Source organism: Lupinus angustifolius, chromosome LG05 (genome assembly GCF_001865875.1).
Source record: "Lupinus angustifolius cultivar Tanjil chromosome LG05, LupAngTanjil_v1.0, whole genome shotgun sequence".
Lineage (NCBI taxonomy): Eukaryota > Viridiplantae > Streptophyta > Magnoliopsida > Fabales > Fabaceae > Lupinus > Lupinus angustifolius.
Window position 1 is genome coordinate 17,242,215 of NC_032013.1, and position 6,075 is coordinate 17,248,289.

The window sequence follows — 6,075 nt, forward strand, 5'->3', positions numbered from 1 at the left end:
TTTATATATTAGAATACCATTAAACCTGTGTTGGAATTTATTCCACAAAACCTAGATGGTACTCAAAGATACTTAATAATTATGTAATAGTTAATTGCTTCAATACCATTATACCGACGTTACAGTTTATTCTAACAAAGCCGAGATGGAGCAAAGAAGGAATGACTTATTTACCTGATTATAGAAGAAGTAAGTTGTAATTGGAATATTCTTGAAACCATTATACCGGTGTTGGAATTTATTTCAACAAAACCGAGATGACGAACAAAGAATAAAACCGAGTTCTCTTACTTAATTAAACAAAATGAACATAACGAAAATGAGAGTACTAAACTTTCAAAAAATTGGCACTGCTGTTCGGACGATTTGTTGAGAGGAGAAAACTCCCAATAAAACACCAAGAAACCGGCTTTCAACAAATTGGCGTCGTTGCCGGGGAATTGCTTTAATAATAAAACATTTCATATTTATATGACATTAATCAAATAATTGTGCATATACTTATTTTGCTTTCGTACAAATTATTTCTTTTTGACTTTGTACAAAAATGTTAATTATTAAATATATATATTTTAATTTCTGCAAAGATGTACATTATGATTTCTTTACATACTAATCTCCTTTCTTTTTGGAAATAGACAAAATGATTCGTTTTGATCTCAAATTTTCAGATATGGACCAACATGTTGATCTGCAACAAGAAGTTGAGCAATTCATCAGAGAATTTCAATCCAAGCTCAATATGGTCCATCAAAAAATTCAAGATCTTCCTGAACAAATAAAGCAAACCAACAGAGCAAGTTCTTGGTGCAATATTTGTGCATACAATCAAAATGTCTATGCTTTCCAATCAACTCCCACTTATCTTGACGAATTGGAGAAAATTCTTGACCAATTCATACAAACCACTATCAACCATCAACAAAACACCAAGGATGCTCTCATAAAAATAGAAGAACAAATCAAGAGCTTAACAAAAACTTATCTTGTCAAGTCAGAATTTTGTGAAAGTGTTACAACTCGAAGTGGAAAGATAGTTGGTGGAGTTGAAAAACAAAAAGGAAGATTAGATGAAAAAAATAATAAAGAAGAAAAAGAAAATAAAAAAGAAGGAAAAGAAAAAGAGACTACTGAGGTAAGAAAAGAAGAAAATTCATACTCACTAGTACAAAAAAAAATACCCTATCCAATAGCTCCGTTAAAAGCCAAAAGAGAAGAACAATTCGCAAGATTCATGGAAATATTCAAAACTCTGCAAATCAACATCCCTTTTGCTAAGGCCTTGGAGAAAATGCCAATTTACTCCAAGTTCATGAAAGAACTGCTATCCAAAAAACGGAGTTATCAAGAAAAAGAAATTGTTTCACTCAATGCCACTTGTAGTGCGATTCTTCAAACAAACATTCCTCACAAATCTAAAGATCCAGGCAATGTGACCATTCTAGTTACTATTGGAAATGTGTCCGTAGGCAAAGCTCTTGTCGATCTTGGAGCCAACGTAAGCTTGATGCCACTGTCCATGATGAAAAGAATTGGAGGAATTCAATTAAAGCCTACAAGGATGTCCTTGCAACTAGCAGATGGATCCATAAAATATCCTGAAGGAGTTGCAGAGGATGTTATGGTCAAAGTGGACAAATTCTTGATTCCGGTTGATTTTGTTGTCATTGACAGAATTGAAGATACGGAGATCCCGCTCAGTTTAGGGAGACCCTTTATGAGGACAACAAAAATGGGGATCGACATGGAAAATGACAAATTATTAGTCCGAGTTGCGGACGATGAAATCAAATTTGACATTTTCCATACAATGCATCATCCGAAGGATAAAGGGCAATGTCTGCAACTAGATGTTATTGAAGAAATTTGTGCAGAGCACCCTCAACTTGACAAATCCTTGGAGATACAAGAATATAGAGTGGAAGAAGAAATCATCCGACATTTTTATGATGAATTATTCCTCCACCAAAATCCAAGTGGACCAGCCGAAAAAGAATCAGAACTGGAACTGGAGGAATTGCCATCCCATTTGAAATATGTTTTCTTAAATGGGGAAACCAACAATTTAGTTATCATTAATAGTGAGCTGTCCAAATTGGAAGAGGAAAAACTTATACAAATCTTGAAAAAGCATCAAGCAACATTGGGATGGACCTTAAAAGATCTCAAAGGCATCAGTTTAACATCTCTTAGAGTGCCATTTTCAACTTGTTCACGGATGAAATGGAAATCCAAGGCAATGTGCTTCGACCTGGTACTTATGAGTGGATTCTTGCTCATGAAAATTGCTCCCATATTGTCACATAACAACAAAGGAGGCTGATGAAATAGAGCATGGAGATCAGTAATAAGTTGTTTTATCCACAACAGATCAACAGCGGTGTAGGCAAGTGAACGATATTCTACTTCTGTACTAGAGCGAGCTACGACGCATTGTTTTCGAGAAGGCCAACTGATAAGATTGGAACCATGGAAAATGGCATAACCATACGAAGACTTGTTGTCATCTTTGTCAGAAATCCAACCTGCATCAGAGTAAGCAAGAAGGGATGTGGCCTTTGTAGGAGTAAAATGAAGGCAGTAATGTAAATTGCCTTTTAAATACCACATAATTCTTTTGGTGGCTTGCCAATGGAGAGTAGTTGGTGAGTTCATAAACTGACAGACTTGGTTCACTGCATAGGCAATGTCTGGACGGGTGATGGTAACATATTGAAGAGAACCCACAATCTGACAAAAGAGAGTTGGATCATGGAAGGGATCCCCTTGACGAGTGAGCCTGGAATTAGGGTCAGCGGGTGTGGAAATGGCAGAGGCTTCAGTCATTTTGTTACAGCGAAGAACATCCTAAATGTAGTGTTGTTGTGAGAGTGTGTTACCCCGTAGAAGACATGCTGATTTGAAAGCCCAAGAAATAATGTAAATTGCCTAGATCTTTGAGTGCAAACACCTTATGTAATTGAGTAGTGAAGTGCTGAATGTGAGATGCATTGGTATCTGTTATGATTAAATCCTCCACATATATAAGAATGTAAATGATGGAGAAGGAAGAGATGTGAATAAACAAGGAGTTGTCTGATTGACAGGTTCGAAATCCATGAGTAACAAGATAATGCTTGAGCTTATTGAACCCTGCACGAGGTGCCTGTTTGAGACCATAAATTGCCTTATGAAGACGACATACATGGGAAGGACGAGAAGGATCTTGAAAGCCTGGTGGTTGTTTCATGTATACCTTTTCTGATAAGTCACCATTGAGGAAAGCATTGTTGATATCAAGTTGTCGAATACACCAACCATTAGAATGAGCAATTTAAAGTACCAACCGAATTGTAGTGGGTTTAATAACCGGACTGAATGTATCAAAAAATCAATACTCGCCTGTTGATTGAATCCTTGTGCCACCAAACGAGCTTTGTGACGCTCAATCAAATCATCTGAGTTCCTTTTAATCCTGAAAATCCACTTACAACCGACAATATTAACATTAGTAGGACAAGGAACAATAGACCATGTGTTATTTCGCATGAGAGCATCATATTCACTTTTCATTGCTTGCTGCGAGGAAGTATGTTTGACAGCTTGGGTATAGTTGTGAGGTTCAGTGGCATAAGGGGAGAATTTGATTTTAAAAAGTTTGGGTTTCAAGGAATTAGTTTGAGCTCTAGTGAGCATAGAGTGGGTTTTATTTGGTGCAGGCCGATAATAGGAGGTGTTGGGTTGGTTTTGTTTGGCACATGAGCTTATGGTGGATTGTTGATATAGAGGACTACTGGAAGGAGTGGGTTTCATGTGGAGGGGATGATGGGACATGTGGGTATGAAAGTGGCAATATAGCAGCATGTTGAAGGAGTTGCAGTGAACTTACTAGTGGTGCTGACATGGGTGAAGGAACCATGGTGGAGGACATGGAAGCATATGGAAAGAGTTCCTCATTAAAAACAACATGACGGGAAACATATATTCGGGAAGACGGTTTGTGAAAGCAAAGATAACCTTTATGTGTGACACTGTAGCCAATAAAGACACATGGATGAGACCGAAAATTGATTTTATGTTTGTTGTATGGTCATAAGAAAGGGTAGCAAACACAACCAAAAGTTTTGAGAAAATTATAATATGGAATTTGGTGATAATTTTTGGTACGGAGATTGAAAATGGAGTAGAGAGGTGATGGTACGATTGTGAAGATATGTTGTACTTTTGAAAGCATGTTCAAAATACTTAGGAAGAGAGGATTGAGCTAAGAGTTTAGGAACAATAAACACACTAGGCAAGCAAAGATTAGGCAGTGAACATGAACCCACATGAGAAATAGACAGATGGTTACCATTTCCTACTTGTAGCTTGTCATCTCCAGTGTAGTCATCGACAATTGTGAGTTTCTGAAGATCTAGAGTGACATAATTGGTGGCATCGGTGTCGAAGTACCAGGATGGGTCCATAACAGTGGAAGAACTTCCTGATTGTGCTATATGAGCCTGGCGTTGTGGAACTCTTGGATTTGAACGATGAGAAGGGAAATCAGTGTGATTTGCTTGCTGCCAACAATCGATTGCCTCATGTCCTGGTTTACTACACAATTGACATGTGGGACGATGACGACAATTGTCACTGTTGCGAGTGGTGAAAGAGTCAAGACCTTTGTAAGTTTTGGAGAGGGACTGGTTAGAGAACCGATTTGTAGTGAAAGCATATGAGCTAGAGAGAAGTGAGGTTGAGGTGTTGGTGTGTGGTACGACAATAACATGGCGAGTGTGTTCCTGTTCGAGGCGAGCCTCCTCTTGTAGAAGGAGACCAGCCATATCATCATCTGATACGTCTTCAGATTTCATCATGAAGGCAGTAGAAAAAGCACCATTGGAGGAATCAAGACCACTCAATATGTAGCCAACTAGATCTTCATCGGAGATGGGATGAAGATTTCTCGCAAGAGAGTCAGCAATGCAGCGTTTACGCTTAATATAATTCAGCATAGAAAGAGACCCTTTTGTCAAAGTCTATAATTGAACCTTCATAGCCATATGATGAGCTCTGGTGTGAGCTTGGAACGTATTTTCAATGGCAGTCCAAGCCATGTGAGAGGATGTGGCACGAACGACCAAGGAAAGTGCTTGCTCAGAGAGGATGGATTTAATCCACAATAGAACAAAGCGATCATGCTATTTCCAAACACAAATTTAGGGTTTGGTTCGGTGGTTGCAGAACCGTCTTGGTCAGCGACAAGATGAGTTTCTCGTGGTGGAGAAGGATGTAGAATGAAAGTCTCAAGATCGAAGGTCTCAAGAGTAGAGACAATGGTAGATCGCCATAAAGAGTAATTTTCTCGTTCAAGTTTAATATTGATGGACGGTATTTGTAGATTCAGATTGGGATGTGTGGTGTTGGCAAGGGCCAAAAGGGATTGATTGGTATTGGCCATGAAAAAATAGTTGAAGTTCCAAAGTGGCGAAGAAAAAAAAATATGTGGCTTTGGATACCATATAGAGGAATGAACATTTGTGTATATATTTACTGAGTTTGAGTAGTTGTTTTACAAAGATATTTATACAGCAAAAGTAAAAATAACTATAAGGGAGAGGAGGCCTAAATACACAGTACCCACTCAACTACATACAAAGGAGTGGGAAAGAAATAGTCAAAAAGTGCCTAGAATTTAGGAATGAATATCTATAGTTGTTAAAAATTGAAGTTTTAGACTAATCTCTTTCAAGAATTACATTCAGATTATCAATGTGGAATTTGTCTATATCAATAAAGTCTTTTCCATGCATTCGACACAAACAAAACTCCAACATCACGTATAAAGAACTCATATATCTACGACTCATATTCAAATAGATCAAGTCTTTTCCTTAGAAAAAAACAATACAAATTATAGGTTTGGGTAGGGCTGACAATGAACCGAACCAATTTGGTATTCGTTTGAAACTCGATTTATTACTTAGCTCGATAAACTTGGTTCATGAACCAAATGAGCCGAACTTGAGCTAGAAATTTAGCTCATTAAATAAACGAGCCGAAATTGAGTTTGATACAGTTCGACTCGTTAGGTTCATGAGTTGGCTCGATATA